Genomic DNA, 18,332 nt, shown 5'->3' on the forward strand with positions numbered 1-18,332 from the left:
TCTGAATTGATGGTCGCACCTCTTGGCATCACATCCACAAGAATGACCCCATCACTGTCCCAAAAGACAGTCATCATGACTTTTCCGGCGGAGGGAGTTGTCTTGAATTTCTTCTTTCTCGGTGATAGAGGATGATGCCACTCCATTGACTGCCTTTTTGTCTCTGGCTCAAAGTGGTGTATCCAGGTTTCGTCACCTGTAATGATCCGGGACAGAAAGACCTCTCCCTCAGCATCAAAACGCTCCAACAATTCAGAAGAAATCGTTTTCCTTTGAATCCTGTGGTCTGCTGTGAGACTTCGTGGAACCCATCTTGCGCACACCTTCGAATATGCGAGAGCCTGGATAATTGCAATCACACTTCCATTGCTGACTGAAAGCTGTTGGGCCAATTGTCGAGTTGTGATGCGCCGATCCTCACGAATAATGGCATCCGCGCGGTTCAACATGTCTGGAGTGGTGGCTGTGGCAGGACGCCCAGAGCGCGGCAGATCACGGAGCTCGGTTTCTTCACTTCCTGAAGCTTTAACTCTCTTAGCCCAGCGACCAACGGTGCTCCTATCGACTGCACAGCTTCCATACACAGCACACAAACGTTTATGAATGTTCACCACCGTTTCTTTTTCAGCAACAAGGAATTCAATTACAGCTCGTTGCTTGTAACGAGAGTCGTTCACAGACGCCATTTTAACAGTTCACTACAGCTCCGCTATCGGTTGGAATCATTTGAAACTCCGTACACGAACGCGGGAAACATCAAATCTCAAGCATGTAAAAGTACACTTTTCTATCTTCATTATTGGCTGAGAAAAAAAATGTGGGGCATTACTTAATGAGCGACCCTCGTATATACATACGGACACCTAGGATCATAAGTACATTATATACACGTGAGCGGTCTGTTCCTTACATGATGAGACTTGAAGTGTGTCTGAATAACGCAGATTCTCACTTGTTTCCTTTTCATTTACTTCAAACGAACCACAGAATTCGTGAGAATTATTTTCTCTCAGTCTTTCCTTTGGCAGGCTAAAACAGACGATGATGACTAAATCAAATGAAACAAATTTTATTTCAGAGACCGCGGGCGGTTACGTTAGGGAGTACGAAGTTTCGATCTCGTATTGCGAAGCCATCACTTACGCGCAGATCATTAGCTGAGACTGACAATGGAAGTACAAGTACAACAAAAGTCTGGGTCTCCCACTTCATTTTGTTTATTTAGCGAATTTATTTATGTCATTATTGGCTTATTTATTTACTTACTTGGGCTATTTACGTATTAGTTCATTAACTAAAAAGTTTCCGTTTCATTCATGTGGCATCAGGATCAAATATCAAGAACAGACTGTATATTGTGACTGGAGGTTTCTCGGTTTTCCTCAGTTCCAATTTAAAGAGTAATTGGGCCATGGAGCGATCCAACAACTCTCATCATTACAATCTACAACATAATAAATTCAGGTTGTTGATGATGGTGATAATAATTATGTCGTATATTTACTGGTATAAAATTATCGAAATAATAAAAATAAAAACAACGAATGGAAGGAACTGAAAAAGGGAATTATATAAAGAAAAAGGGAAATTTAACTGCCCTTCTTGCGGATAAGATTGTGCTCCATTGCTATCTACCGTCTTCTTGACCCGTAGCTGTTACAGCTGCAGGCAGTCTGCAGTCTGTGTTACATCCAAGGTTGTTGTTAATTCACGGACAAAAGACTACACGTTTTTGGAGATGTGATCTTATTTGTTGCATCAGACTCGAACTGTTGTCCGCAGCTAGCCAACATTGTGTGTGTGTGTGTGTGTGTGTGTGTGTGTGAGAGAGAGAGAGAGAGAGCGACCCTGAGCCTCAATGCAAGCAAGTCTGACAGACAGACCGATAAAGCATCGAGGTCCAGCCCACATGATGATATTACGATTATTCGAACAAGAACTTGAAACCAAGAGCCGATGGAAACATTTTGACCCCGAGATAATATGACAGAATTTAGAATGTGTCTACACAGCTAGGAATTTTGTGATGTGCTAGTTGCGCCGTGTAGTCTGGTAGGAGTTTGCCGTCGTTTCAGAGGTGCTTACTGCCTCCATCATCAGGGCAGTAAGTACCTCTGAAATGTCGGTGAACTTCTCCCAGGGCACAAGGCGCAACATCCCAGAAGTTTTATTCATACACACCACCGTGGAAATCTGATATTTTATTCTTATAGTATTGGGCATTTGGGTCTCACATGAAGGGGTAAAAATTGACTAGATACACAGAACGAAAGAGGAGCGGAAGAAATGCTTCCTCTTGATATTTCTGTGGTTAAGCTTCTTGGAAATTTTCGGTACCAAAGCCTAAATTAGAAATAACTATAAAACTACATAAACTGGAGAAAAACAACCTAAGAAAAGAGGACAAGATACAATTATGTAGTCTACGGATGGTTAAGAATACGAACATCTCGCAGCCTTTTGTGTTTAGTGTATTGAACATCCAGATTAATTAGCTACTTCTGTGATGGGAAATTCCAAGGGTAAATTGGAAGTGCGTCATGATTACTCTCAATGCCAATTGGCCTCTCTGATATCAGTCTAGCTCAGAGATACAGGATCAAACACAGTATGAGGCGAAACACAGCTTACACGTACTATTTCACGACAGTGCGGAAGCAACTGGCATCTCCGCTTGCAACCAGGCCGGTAATATTGTTTGTTAATTTGTTACAAGTTACTACAAACTTATTTTATTTATTTATTTATTTATTTATTCCAAAGGATTAAAAAATCGTGATTCTTAATCTCATCACCTGCTTTACATACAAGTGCCACATATGCTACTGACTTTAAAATTCAACCGTAAAATTCAATTTTCCCAGGTAAAAATGGTGTCAGATAAAGGCTGTTGCAGAAAAAAACCAAAATATACAACTCTATAGTAATTTGTGCATATTTAATAAAATTTATATTTGATCACATATCATGGTAATTTGTCGTTTATAAACACATATTGTTAAAGAAAATGAAAGGTGGCTATTAGTTCTCAAATCAGAACCAGGAGGGTTTTCTTGGCCCTTGGGCCCAATGGGAAAACAGTTTGACCACTCTGTTACAGACTTCTGTCAACAGTATTTTTATTAAGTAAATTTCTAAATAATAATAATTGCAGCTGTCCCGCAATACGCCATGAAGGCGCTTGTGGGGAGACGAGGTATGGGTCCTCCGCTGTTTTGTTGCTTGTAAAGTCTTTAATGCATAATTTGATCAATATTAGGCACTACGGAGGTAAATAACAGAACTCTAATTAACAAAATATCAACATCATAATAAATACGCATTTTGATTATCCAGTACAGTTTACTGTAGGAGAAACCTGGTCGATCAACAAGCGATGCCGCTAAATTTATTTTAAACGTATGTATGATCACGTGATTTCCGTGATTGATATAATGCCCTATATAAAACGTACATTTTATTTTGCCGAAGTTTGAAGGACTCGCTGTGTTTGTTACTCGTTCGTTGCTGATGTATCTTACGTAAAATGGAACAGGCATATTCAGAGTCGTCCCGTCCTTGGGCTGCTTTAAAGATGATAAGGAACTGAAGTGATAGGAGAAGTGGCGATTCCTTCTTTCGTAAAGCATAAGAAGTACGACATTAAGTGTTGGACGGTTACAAGGAATTAACATTAAAATGGGTTCATTTATGCTTAGGAACCCAAATTAACAGGCCCTTTCATTTTGATATTTAATCGTCAACTATGAACGGAACGTAAATTAAACATCACTTCTATTTCACTTTAGTGTTGCAATCTAACTTGCTATTTGCAGTAATCTAACTTAACCTAGTTAACAGATATTTATATACCATATGGTCTACTGAAGCTGAAGTTGTGAATCTGCAAAAAGGCATTTTTTTTTCTTTTTCAAGAGAGGAATGAAACACCTTTGTTGTAGGATAAAATTAGTTGTTCTAAGGCAATTCCTGTCTAACTGTAAGTAGGATGTACTTACCGCTGGTTGAGCAAAAATTACCACAGAACAATTGGTTTTTATTTTGCAACAGAAGTGTTTAACGTCTCTTTAAAGACTGGCGACACTGAAATGGTCTGATGCTGGAGTGTAGCGTGGGGAAAACACAAAAGTTTACTTTTAACCAAGTAACTCCCTGGAGTAGCTACTTATTCGCTAAGCTAGTCAAAAAACGCCGAAACTTTCATGAAACTCACAGGATCATCACCATATAGGGCCCTGAAATTATGTACGCTAACAGATTATTAAAACATATGCAATTTTAGTGGGATATGTAAGATTTGAGGTTTTCACAGCGGTGAGTATGAAGATTCCCGTCTTCTGGGTCGTGATGAATATTCATCGCCCTGATGACGGAGGCAGTATGACCTCTGAAACGTTGGTTAACATCGACCAGACTACACAGCGCAACAACCCAGAAGACAGGAATCTTCTTAGTGGGATATCTTTACAAAATTCAAAACAACATGCCCGGCCATGGAACAAATTTCTTTTATTTTCAGAATGACAGCAGTAACTAATGGAGCACTGTAGATAGACAACACAACGTATATCACAAAGACCAGTTGGTTAATGCTGTACCTGAAAATAATAGCTGTTTATTCTTAGGATCATACAAAACCCATAAACAAACTCTGTGAACAAAATTAGGAGTTACTGAATGTTAAAGCAGATGGCACATAATATAGTTACCTCTGAGCTTTAAGATATTAAATAATGCTATTCCCAAATACCGTTATTCGCACTGGTGCAGCCTACTAGAAACGGCAAAGAACTGCTTTAACCTGATGAAAACTGCAGCCGGCCTCTCTGCAGGGCCAATCAGCTATGGGTGTTCTGACCTCGGAATAACCTCGCGTCTCGTCAAGTGAAGGATTATACGAGAACATGATTCAGATGTAAAACAACCAGCGAGAAATCATTACATTTCTAAACATGGCAAATCCCTCCTTCGAATACAATGCCATTTAAATAAATAATCGCCTGTTTCTCTTAACTACACGGTGACTCGTGAAGACTTTCTTGTTTCAGTCACGAACACCCGCCCGCGTTCTTCTTTTGTCATTTCAGCTTTACTGTCGGACATCTACAACTGCGCTATCACATACTCACTACTCATCGTTCTGAATCTTCGGTAAACTTTTATCAGACTACACGCCGCAACAACCCAGAAGTTAGCCATCTTCGTGCCATCACATACTTCGACTTAGCCAGCGAAAGCGCCCATTCTCAGTTCGGATTTTACTTCTGTATCTAACAATTATTCTTTGTCCTTTAACTTCTTAGCTGACACATCACATAGTTAAGGCTTTATGCACCGTGCATAGTGGTGTAGAAATCTTTACAGAGACAGAGAAACTGAGGAAGAAAACTGGAGAGACCAGAATATTTTGTATTACAGATTTACACTTCCTTTTATCGAGTTCAGACTATCACCGAACCCTTTCTACGTGTTAGACACATTCCGAATTACTTTCAGTTTATTGTATATAATTTTTCCAATGCGTCTAATTCTCGTTAAAGATTCATACTCATATACATTTCCCGTTCGCCTAGTCCTCCATATTCCTAATTTTCACTGTGTGGCTTAGAACCTATAGTAATCAATTGTGTGTTATTTGAACATCGATCGGATTTGTCTTCCATATTTCATGATATGTTTCAGTTGTATATTATTATTTTACACATTTTATTAACTGTAGATAGAAACCACCGTTTCGCAGGAACATACTATCACCTTCTTCAGGGCAAAATGCCAAGATCGGCATCTTTACTGCCGTAAGAACCTCAAATCATAATTCTACCAGATGTTCCGGGTATGAGAATGAGCTTTTGCTGGTAGACCAGGATGAGTGACTGGAAGAGAATTAATGATATCAGGCATGAAAGCTTACATCAGATACCGTATCTGATCAACTCGCAATGACGTTATTATGCAACAATCGTCCGCAAATTCAAGGTTCCTCTTTAATGTTAGCAGTCCGGACATCAAAGAAAAGTATGATATAATGTATATTAACTATTAAGTGTGATTCTGATCAGCTGCACGTAAAGTAACACGTATGTTTAGGTATAGCTTATACCCGTCCTCAATCGAGGGCTCGCTGCCCCTTGGGGACCAGCAAGTTATGCGAGTCGAGTGTATTCCACCGTTTTATTTTTTATGCTGTATTGCTAAACATTTTTAGCGTTTTTAGCGTTATCATATTTTTACTTTCAAATGAAAGTAAACGGCATGGCAAAAGAAAAGATACCTTCTATCTACAGGCCTATTGAAGTTCGTCTGTATTCTACTTCATCAAAATGTATGAGACAATTTTGGGGAGGGGTCCGCTGTACCAGAAATGTTGAGAAACATTGACCTGTACAGATTTGTCTGTTTTAAAACTCTTAATTTAAATAGTCCACCAGGCAAAAAGTTTGATTTTCTTTTGGCAAAGTTATAGCAACACAAAATCATGTTTAATATGACGCTGAGTGTATTAAAAAAAATCGCATTAGCTTTTCGTCCTCTAATAGTCGCCGCAAGAATCTCAAATCTCACGTTTTTATAATAAATAAGACTTTGGACTTCAGGTCGATTCATATTCACTGAAGTAATTTGGGTTCCGTGCAGTGCCACGTTGAAATGGTGAAAATTATTCGAGATAGAGGCTGAAAACAGAGAGGAACGACCTCTGAAAACTAGGTAATTACAATTTAGACACAATGCTATACCCAGAAGACCCGACACTTCCCCCCTCCCAAAACAAACATCTAATCCTTTAAATCTCACTGCAGCAAGTACATCGCCAGAGCAAGCACACATACTTAATTGCAGCTTTGTTCTGGGCCGAGGAGTCAGCTCATTTGCCTCCAGCTAGATACTTTGTACCGCTCTGTATCTGCAGGAAATCCGTCCTCCATGCACTGTACGTGACGAGCCATAACCCTGAGCTATACGAACTGCATGCATCCTCAAGGCTTGTGCCGACGTAAGGCATTTCTTACGCGAATATCACCCTATGAAGAAAAGTGTCCCTTACAAAAATTGTTCCCATTTATCAAAGGACCCATAAAATAAGTGGGATTTCCGAGGGCTAGTAGGCTAACGTATAGGGCATACGTCTCCCTATAATGTAAAGGTTAGTCTACATATCGAATTATTGCCACAAATTCCATGGAAATTAAAACAAGCTTATAGTCGCTCCGTTAGCTGAGAAATGCCCCGCCTTTTATGGAACTACTCACTGCCTTCATATGGCACCAGCTCACTAAAACCCTGCTCCAGACTCAAAGAACTCTTTCCAACTTCTCCTTGGCCTTCCTCCTAATTTTTCTTCCTGTAGGCTTTATACTTCCGGTCTCATTGTGCGACTTACATAGTTCAGGCATGAACCGTTTCGAAGTTGTCCACAGCATATTTTGTTATTGTTTTCTGACCTCGGAGAGTGAGGCAGAGAACTACCTCTTAATAGGATTAAAATCTAAATGTCTGCCAGGGTTAAGGGCGCGCTTAATTATGCCTAAGTCTGGGTCTTGTGTTCAGTGACACGCAGAAATCACTTTCTCCGCTACGTAGGCGGATGCTGGGTAATTCTGACCGTTTCTCCAGTCACTTTCACAAGCCAGAAACTTCCTTGCAGCTGAGATTTCTATAGTACCAACCGGCTGGACCAAACTGTAAAAATAAGTTCACTGAAGAACTTGCGATGATTTCAGATGCTTCTATCTAAAGCGAATTGTGAAGACAGCAAAATATAAATTAACAGTTGTAAGATTAGAGACCAGACTATTACTGTATTCTTCGTGCAATATCAATTACATATGCTTATGATCTTATATTTAAACAAATTTACATATCGATATGAATTCTAAAGCTAAATATACATTTCGCTCGACCGTCATATTATATTACAGGCCTGTGTTATATAAAAAATACATTAACACTTCGAAGCACGACGCTGATCTAAATGACGATTAAAAATTCAGTTCCTATCTAAAAGAAAACAAAGCGACAAAGATCAATTGGTTAATTCTGCTTCAGGAAATATGGCCATTTATTCTGAGAATCAAATAAAAACCCATATATACACTATATAAGCAAAATGCAGTGTTACTGAATGCTAAAGGAAGTGGTACATACAAGTTACCAATATGCTTTAGAGAGTTAACAAAAGACACGACTGCTCATTTCTCGAGTAACTTCTCCCCCCCCCCTCCCCAAATGTAAAGACCCAACATTATATGGCACTAGTATCCCTCTTACATTACAAGTTTGTGTGGCCGCCATGTTGGTGTTACTGGTGGCAGAAAATTAAGACGTACTAAAGCCGGGTGTCATCTACTAGCATGATGTTCATGTGAAGTTTCATTATGACCATGCCACGATGTGATATTCGTCGTACCCAAATACTTGAACTTCGTCAGTTTTGCGAAGGCTAAAGGCCTATAATATAATATAATTAGTCATATTTAGGCCTATATTAATATTCTGGCGACGATACAGTGCACTCAGTGTTATTATTTCCCATCTGATCTCCTACACGCCATACAATTTAAATTATAAAGCAGATTAAAAAATGTTATCGAGAAAATCACACATACATATTAACATTTTTCTATAAAATGGAAACGCAATTTTTGTTTCACTCTATACTTTGCTCAATCTTCTACTACCTTTTCTCAATAAATCTGCCCTAAAGAGAGACGTTACTGAGACTCCTTTGCCTGTTAGTTCATACAGAAATGGAACTACGAGCATACATAATTTGGTTAAATAATCTCGAACAGAGCACAGTATTAGTTGGGAGATAAAGGCAACTTGAGACCACTTAAGAGCCCTAGATGCTAAACTAACTAAAAGGATTAGAGACGCTAACAGTATGCCCAGCCAGCCAAGAAGTTGATGCAAATGGGAGAATACGAACAGGGAAGTACCTCAATGAAATAGGGTGTTACGTTGCGCGCCAAGTTCAACTGGCTCAGGAATGGTTCCAATGGAGGGCTTTGTGTAAGCGGTGCCTAACCTTTAGGTCCCACAAACGGAGGGGATTTCTGGACCAGCTGAACAAATATCATCTACTCGATAAGCCACTGCATCGTATGAGTACTCATATTAACATGTCGCAGCATTACAGTCTCAAATATGATTGTTTCTGTCTACTCATTAACGACATTCTGGCAACTGCAAAGGTTCTAATTCGTTAATAAATTGCGACGAGAGTGTGTTTGTTAAGAATGTTGGAGTAGTCGGTCGTGGCTTATTTTAGTGTTGCCCGAACACATCCTGTCTCCGTGCCTAAATTCCCTGTGGACCTCCAGATAATTTAGTAGAAGTTCTGATTTCTTCAATAAGACATTAATGCCATTTCAAAATATAATCGACGACAGACATGTAAAGCCAGTTCTAAACGATTGCAGATTCCAAACTTAATGAATCCTTGCTTTCTAAGGCCGAATGTCTCAAAAAGTAGACCACAACCGCTTCCTTTTAAATTTCGATGTCAAATCACCTACGTAAGTAGCTAAATAATCTACAAGCCTTCGCGAGGACGTCATTTAGTCGATCCAACGTTGCAACTCCTATCCAAAACAAAGGTTAAACTGCTAGCGTTTTTAAGCGAAATATAGTTCGTCGGAAGACGACCGAATTCTAGCAAAATATTTTTTTAAAGAACAAATAAAAGTGGTAGTACACACTTTAATTCCACGAATATGAATCCTAAATCAGAATCACGTTTGTTTGAAAGAGGTTTGCTAAATTAACTTGTACTTAAAAAGAAACACTAAGGAGCACGGTGTAATCGATTTATTTTTAGAATAAACAGTTAAAAGTGAATCCAGTTTTTTTTATACAATTATTGATGCAGCCTTCGAAGTTTTGATATTACACTTTTGGTTCCACAAAGTTCTTATATTAAACACAGGATTTATTAACATTTCGGTGTCAATGTTTGAAAAATAAAATGGTCGCTGACTCAACTGTCGGCGACTTAGCGCGATTCGGACGCAAAGTTAGCTTCTTCTTTAAACATTTACATTTTTTATAAGAAGTTCGTGCAGCTTCAGACGAATTCGATTTCTTTTCGAACGCCTGCAGTGTAACTTTAGCTTAAGGACAATTACATAAAATCGACCGCGACAGATATAGACCCCAGGAGGCCGCTTATAGGTAAGGAACATCAAGTTATGAGGACAAATATTTCGAATCGAAGTAAATGACATCGGCGACACACCGAAAAGACCGCGAGGAACTGAGATACGCTGAAACGTGTCGAGGAACGCGATCGGCTACCCATTTCAAGACTGATGTACCTATAGTAAATATAGACAACAAAGAAAGACTTTTCATTTTCAACACACACTACCCCCTTCCCCCTTCCAGTAGCAATTTGATTACTTTTCTTTCGTTCTCTTTCCTTCCTAGGTGCTTTCGCAACTAAAAGTTGACAAAACACACTCCAGGCTTCACAATCTATTCACCCGAATGTAACAACTCGAGAATAGTCGAACAGATTTTCAAAAAAATTGATTCTGAGAAATTCTAATGAAGTTTGTCGATACATAACAAGTCTGGTTAAAATCGGTCAACAATAACGGGCACGTTAAATGAAGATACGCATGCCTGTTTGTGGGAAAGTGACTTGTGGGGAATCCCCAGCCAGACGAGCTGGAATCCCCTGATGACGTCATTGCTGACACAGGCGCCAGGCATCCCGCCCACGCAAAGGTCACTGACCCCAGAAAACTCTGACGTTACTGGTACCACTCGCAAAGTTGGAAGTTCGCATTCTGATGACCAAGTCAGAACTGATTCGCCATGCTTGCATTTCATAACTTGTTTACTATGAATTTAGACCTGAACTAATACACACACAAACTGAAGGTTGGCTTCAATTTGGAATTTAATCACGACATATTTATCGACCTCTTGTGTTAATACTTCAAATTCTAAAAACGAGATACTATCACTTCCTGCTCAGTATATATTTAACGGTTACAGTTAAAGTCCGTATTCTCATCTGTACATATTGTAAAAGAAGTTCTGTGTGGCTTTCAATATATGGATCTTTTCAATGAAAATGAAAATTTTGTAACAAGTGGAACAACTTTTTCTTTATAAAACTCAGCATGAAATACATTAAATTAGCCGATACATGTTAATTACTCGTGAGATAATAAAATTATTAGTTCTTAACTGGCCAGAAGGAACTGCAAGATATAGTAGCCCGGAGGCACGCATTACCCGGTAGCAATAGTGTAGCTAAATCTCGCAGCTCCCTTGCTATTCAAAATTGAATAAACGAGTTCCTGAGATGATCAAACGATGTATAGTAAGTTCATGAACGTAGGGTTTATTAAGTGATTAATTCACAACGTTAGAGAAAAATGTATACTCCCAGGAAATTTAAACTTTTTAAGTCCAAATGTATCAAAGCCTGAAACAAAATATGAAATAAGAACAATAACATTCTTAGAGATGAAAGCAGAAAGGTTTACGTAGAATTTTCATTTCGGTTTCTAAAATGTTAAAAACCACCATGTAATGAGAACGTACCAGTTTCATACACGTACTTTTTTAACATTGTTCAAATACATAATCTACTTCGACAGCACTGCAAAAGCAGGAACATTAAACTAAGCCTTCCAAGAAAAAGCAGTTCGAAAGTAATACATTAACAAGATTAATTTGCTGTATATAAATATGATAACCAGGCTATAAGAGGTTCAGTTAAGGATTACAGAGATGCCGATAACTTTGTTGCCAGTTTATTTTCATCTTATAACGAAACATGAATGGTCACTGAGACACGGTATGAAGATAACTAGCCATTCTGCATGCATTATAGGTCAACTGTTAGATGTGATATGTTTTATCACCACAAAGACAGACTTGAGAGATATGAAATATACTTTTAAACTAGTTACTTATACTTTCGACGTAAATTCATATTCCACTGAGTGATTCCTAAATTTAGAAAAAGTTATGTGAAATTTTAGTCAGAGCCTGAGGTAACCTATCAATGTCACTTAACTATTTTAACGTCGCCGAATTTCTGGAATGCGTATCATAGTAACGTAAAACTTAGCCTTAAATGGTAGATAAGTAAAAACATTTCTCTCTCTACCAATAAAATCACAGTAATATTTAGTTTTTCAGCAGACGCGCGTTGGGTGTTTATGCCAACATCAGTATTCCCTACAGGCCCAAAAATTACTGTCGCTCATGATCTCGGGAATGTGCTGTGCAGTAAGCATTAGTTGAATAATCTAGCTTGATATCTAAGTGGTGTTCCGTTAGTTTACAAATGGTAATGCCAAGGGCCACTGCCTCAACAGGTGAACAAACTCACTGACCCGAACGAGAGACAACCTCTACCTGTTGCTCGCGATCTTGGCTGGGTTTGTGGTTCCTCTCCTGATGGCAGTAGTAACAGAACAATCACAGGCCATTAGAAAATAATAGCTCATTGCAGTGTAACGTTCCACGAGAACAGTGGACGAAGCATCTACACGTGTCTCCGACCTGTCAGACAACATGAAGCTACACCCAGCACAGCTCATCTCTTGCACTTTGTTTACGAAAAAATATATTTTTGGAACATGCTGAAAAGAAAGGTTATTGTAAACGGTATGTTTACATAACACGGTGACCACTTTCTTTAGTAAAGTTAGAATAGTCTGTTAGTGTTGGAGGGCTTAAATAAAACCAAAATCATTGATAAAAGTGTCGTAAAGGTTAAATAATTTGTAACATTTAGAATCTATAAAACTCGAACACACGTGGCCATCACTGAAATGTTACTTCCTGTAATTCATAATCAAGTGTTCGTCACGCAATTAATTTGGTTGAACTTACCATTTGGAAGCATTCAAAAGGTAATCCAAATAATATCCAAAAATGGAGGGGTAACACTAACCACCAATCCACAATATCCAAGAATTCTGCAAATAACCGAAAATAAAATTCATAAATCACGGAAGCACTGCACTGTATCACTGAACACAGCACACGCACAGTCACTCAACTTGCAATAATGGCGTCATTTCCTTCCTGCCGCAACACGATGTTCAAGTGTCAGTAACGAAATGGAAGGTTCACTTTCGCGTGCAACAACACAAGGCTGACAGAGTCTGTGGGAAGGGAGAAGGCCACCTGACCTCCCCTCCCTTGGCCTCATTCTCTCCAAGTGCAAGTCCCAAACAGTCCAGCACTACTACATAATGTGACGGAGTGAACGTAATTAATGTTATCGTATTAATAAAAACAAACACAACGCGTCTCTAACACACCTCGCTACAAGTATTCCGTATCAGCCTGTAAATTAACCACACCCAAAGAGTAGATTCCTTCTTGCGAAGCAGATAGTCTTTCAACTGATTAAGAAATGACCAGTCGTCTTTGGAAACCAAACGTTTTTACCGTGTCCACAAAAACCTGACAACCAGACAAATCCCGTCCGCACACACTCTTTAGACCAATTTGATTATTATCCTCTCATCTGCGCTTAGGTCTTCCAAGTGGACTGTTTCTATTTCCAACACCAATTTCGTATGTTATGGTATACATGTCCTGGCATCCAAAAATAAAATCATAGGATCTAAGAAAGTGCAAGAAAATGATTAGTCTCGTTATCAAAGTAACAGTAATGATAACGATTAAGATACGAAATCAGAAGGGCCCGCCATATGTCCATATGCTGAGCTAGATCAATCAAATCCTTACGACCGTCATCTGAAGTATCCTCAACCTCTTGCAAGCTTTACATTCGTACCCAACAGGCATATTATAGTTTTGTATACTTGAATCTTTACTTTTGTACAGGATGGGTGGGAAGTAAGTAGGCATTAAATAATCGCTATACATTGGAAATATAGAGGTTATAACCATTTCTCAATGCCTACTTACTTCCCAGCCATCCTGTAGATAGCAGAAGGAAAACAGATGATTCCGAACAGCGGTGTAGCAAGTCTGCCCCAAAATTACTCAACCATTTACTTTCATCGTAAACGAAATTTTGATTTGTAGCTGTCATTCCCAATACAACGTAATGGAACTGTCTTAAAAACTGTTATAATGCAAAACTATCAACATTTTTCCAGAATAAACTTTTTGGAAATAAACTTAAATTTCCATATCATTTTTCCCTTGGACGAAGCTTTTAGGAATTGCATAATATATATTGTGTATTTTATTTAGGCCTACATTAATTTAAGTTATAACTTATATAAGACGAACTAGTTTACTATGAATCAGAGAAACCAAATTAAAGTAAATTTAACAAACTTCGAAAGAAGGAGAGTGAAAGGATACGCAATAAGATCCCTGAAAGCAAATTACGGAACAGCAAATAGGACGCTGCGAAATGAAGACAGGTAGCATTGCTTAGCAAACAAAGTGATAAAATCTGTCAAGAAGCTACTCAGGCGTACAGCTTGACTACGAACTCTATAAAATTAAGAAGTTCGTGTAAACTACATATGATAAATATGAATTTTAGTACGTCTATCCGTCAGGCCATTCAGACTGAATTAAGTCTTGAACTCAGTACCTTTGCAAATGATCATAAGTCAGCCCCCCCCCCCAAAAAAAAAAACAATACAAATCCTTTAAAAATGGTACAGATTCAAACTCCGAGGAAATTCTTTGATCATTTTTAAATATGTCATATTTTCTAAAGGGCAACTCAGACAAAAACGACAAATAAGAAATGTCTGCGTTTAGCAGAGCATTTCCTGAAAGCAAATACGAGCAAACAAAATTTAAATTTTTAATGTTTCACAAACGCGCGCACATGAAATGAAATAAACTGCTAAATTGTAACGTAGCCGCAGGATATTTACAAATAAGCGAATATAATATTGGTATCTATCGGAGACAACAATATATTATATTGAGGAATGAATCGAATGTTCCAAAGTCAAACGCAGGGTGATTAAATTGGACTTGATTTAGATTTTACGTTTAATGCGCTCTGTGTACCACGAAAACAGAATTTCAGTTTAAAAAAGCAAAATTATTTACTTTTAGCAATGTCTAGAAAAAATAGAATGTGTAAATTATTCAACACACTAAAGAAACAAACAACAACAACAACAAATGCTGTTATGTGTACAAGTGAAAATTCAGAAAAAGAATCCGTTGAACCAGATTATGTTTCATTGCATTTATCTGGAAATTGATATTAAAACTAAGTAACTGATATTAGTGTGATATTACTAAAGAGAAAACTAAGGCCACCCAAAGTTCACTGAAAAAAATTCGTTGAGTCTTGTACTGGACTCTCTGGACGAAAACGTGTAACCCATGGAACTTAATAATAACTCTTTCGGATAGCACAAAATGGATGCACGGTTTCTTAAATTAAGAGTGCTGATACGACATCCAATAGAAATAAACTTACCACATGCCAAACAGACACAGACTGACCTACCCTTACCTGAAACAGAAAATAAACAGTCAGCCAGAATCCCAAACTAAATGTTCAACTGTTCGCAAGTATTTCTAATTTTATTTGCCACACCCACACAATTATAACAAAATGGGGGCCAGTATCGTCATAACAAGAAGCCCAGTTCTTCAGTCGATCTGTAGTATTCAGCCAGCAGTCTAGAAAGTCAAGAAGTTCTAGGAAGACCTTTCCATGGTTGTTCTTCAAATACTTAAAAACAATCTACAGAGCGAAGGCAGTATTTTTATTATTTAGTGTTCTGTCTGACGACAGGTCCATATGAACAGGATCCTTCCATCCTTTTCTCGGACTGGGACCTGTTCATATATGTTCTTGGCAGATGATCCAGAAGTGGTTCGCCATTGCCTTCTTCTGTGTGTGAATGGAGTAATTGTTGGGAAGCCACGGAGAAACCGGGGAAGCCCCGGGAGGAAAACTCCGTGTTGCCTAGACCACGGCCTTGCCAAGTTTCATAAAATTCAGTCAGTTGTTTCAAAATACATTAAGGGACCAGGCAGACGAGCACAAGAATAAGCCTGCAATAGGTTATCTTTTGTAACCGAGTAAGTAAAGTGGGCTAAGAAGGTTAGTTTTTTATCATACAACAAAACCTTGCTTTAATTCCAGATTAAATTATCAAATGTTTTTGATTGTTTCATCTCCCGTGAAAACAGACCCTTACTTTTCAAATAATGCCGGTACACTGTACGTTAATGTTTTTCATACCTCGCTGGCCTTCACGTTGATCTGTAAAAATGTCTGAAGCAAAAGTTACAGTCTATTAGGTCACAGAAAGAGATCTTTCGTCATTCGACAAGTGCATTATGCGTCATTTTCAGAAAATGAAAATCGCGGAGAAAATAATAAAATGAGAGTGAATCGTGTTCCAGACGTACACTGAAACAATTTCTATAACTTCCTGGACAACTCTGTTCGCCTAGCTGAAATAATAGCTTGCCTGCTTGTCCACTACGGAAACGCATGGCGAGACGACCATATTTGCATACTAATTTCACCTTGCTCGGATCCCTGATATGAAATTTATTTATTTAAAGAGGGTGAAAGGGGAAGGGTGCACTTGGTTCGGTGGGACATGAACTATGGCACTGAATTTTGCAGTACTCACTTGAATGCGGAAAGAAGAAAGGCAAGGAACCAAGAATAACATAAATAGAAAAATAGAGAATGGTAGAGTGAGTAAGCAGAAGAAAAATTGTTAAGCTTATGACTGTTGGAGTCTAGGAATCCACTGCCATGTGGTCCTGACCCACTTGCTGCCATGGACGGCCAAGCTGAGCCCGACCAAGGGCAAACCCGGAAGTAATGCTGGGCAGGCTACGATCCGGGTCATTGTGAACCAGTGATCATGAATAGGGAAGGGAAAAAAATTACATAAGATCTGTAGTTTGTTATGATAGCAAAACCCAAGGGCTCGTGGCAGGAAATCTGAATTTTGATTTCGGAAGAAATTAACACTGGCATCGCATGAACCGCATATAAGCAGCGTAAAGTTATACTAAAGTTTTGTGACTGTGATTATCATGTAATTACTTAATATTAACATGATATATTACAGACGTAATATGCTAGGAAGTAAAATGGACTGAACTTTCGTAGCGAGATGTTGGACCATCAGATCTCGCAACTCCTGCACTATGGAACAGGCAGCTAGAAATTTCGAGTCAACTCCACGATGTGAACTCCTCTTTATTTAGTGACAATGAAACATTTTAATTTATACAACGATCAATATGAGATGCCATGGGGATAAATACAAGAAAACTGATCAACAAGAATATGTATTTATACGATTATCACAATAAATAATTAAATTATTTCAGAGCAGTTTATTTTTAGAAAGACCCTGCAAGGTACCTTGACTTTCGCTGATAATAGGGCTGGAGAAGATGGTATGCTCTATTAAGAACAGAAAATCTGCCTTAATTTATTAGTCGTAAGCACTACGCCTCAAGGCGACAAGCCGTTCGCCCACGCCTGTTCAAGGCACGGTGCAGTAACACCATTAAACGACTTGCCTACAGCACTACTATGATGATACGATGATATCATGATCTAAAGTAAGCCAATGTCGACTATCACCATAGACAAACGACAGGCGGCCTCCTCACTGCTCTTGATACTAGGCCTCGGCTTCCTACAACCTTCACGATCCCCACTCCAGCAGAGCAGTCAGAAACGAATCGACCCTTTGACAAGCATTTCAATAACAAGAATTAAGGCTGTCTAGTGCTTCGGATCATAAAGTTAACGGTTCGAATTCGGAAGATCGGCACCACTGTCTTAGATGGATTTTCTCAGGTTATTTTTGCAAATATTATAATAATGCTTTTAAATATACCCCGTGTAGTGTAGTAGAAGTTACCGATGTTTCAAAGCTGGTTGCTGCCTCCACTGTCAGGGTCCGGTGATGATGCGGGCAGCAAGCACCTCTGAAACGTCGGCAATATCTACCAGATTACATGGAGCAACATTCCAGAAGGCAGTCATCTTCATGACATGCGTGATTTACAGCCAGTGACCTTGCTATTTTAACGTATCTGATTCCACGTAGTGTCCGAGGCAACATTAAGCTCTATTTACAATTTAGAAAATAAATTGTTCATTCTCTTCCTATTCTTCTCTCCTCCAGTCTTCCTTGTTTTATTTCTAATTCCATGGAAGAGGGTCTTTATTGAGTACATAACAGTCACTGAAGTCATCAAGAACACCGCCCCCTCCCCCCTGGTGTAAGTTGAAGGTTCGTTAGTCCACCGAAACTTCAGATGATACTTCCAATTGCGCCCGTATTATCCCCACCTCATAATTTCGCACTACGGCCATGTTAGTATTGTTGGCCACAGAACATTTGAGCTACAACTAT

General features: G+C 38.8%; 1 protein-coding gene across 3 annotated transcripts in view; it reads right to left on the minus strand.

Annotated features, from left to right (window-relative positions):
• Positions 1 to 18,332, minus strand: part of Eip74EF (Ecdysone-induced protein E74) — a 287,703-nt gene that overhangs the window by 209,721 nt on the left and 59,650 nt on the right. The window contains exon 1 of one of the 3 annotated variants that reach the window (XM_022087087.2): positions 12,859 to 13,075. The exons of the other annotated variants lie outside the window; for them this stretch is intronic. The gene's annotated coding sequence lies outside the window, so the exon portion shown is untranslated. Of the gene's footprint in view, positions 1 to 12,858; positions 13,076 to 18,332 lie in introns of those variants that run through there. 3 annotated transcript variants of the gene reach the window in all.

This window comes from Zootermopsis nevadensis, unplaced genomic scaffold, assembly GCF_977971745.1.
Source record: "Zootermopsis nevadensis isolate Lab colony 2312 unplaced genomic scaffold, Znev_1.0 Znev_ptg000010l, whole genome shotgun sequence".
NCBI lineage: Eukaryota > Metazoa > Arthropoda > Insecta > Blattodea > Termopsidae > Zootermopsis > Zootermopsis nevadensis.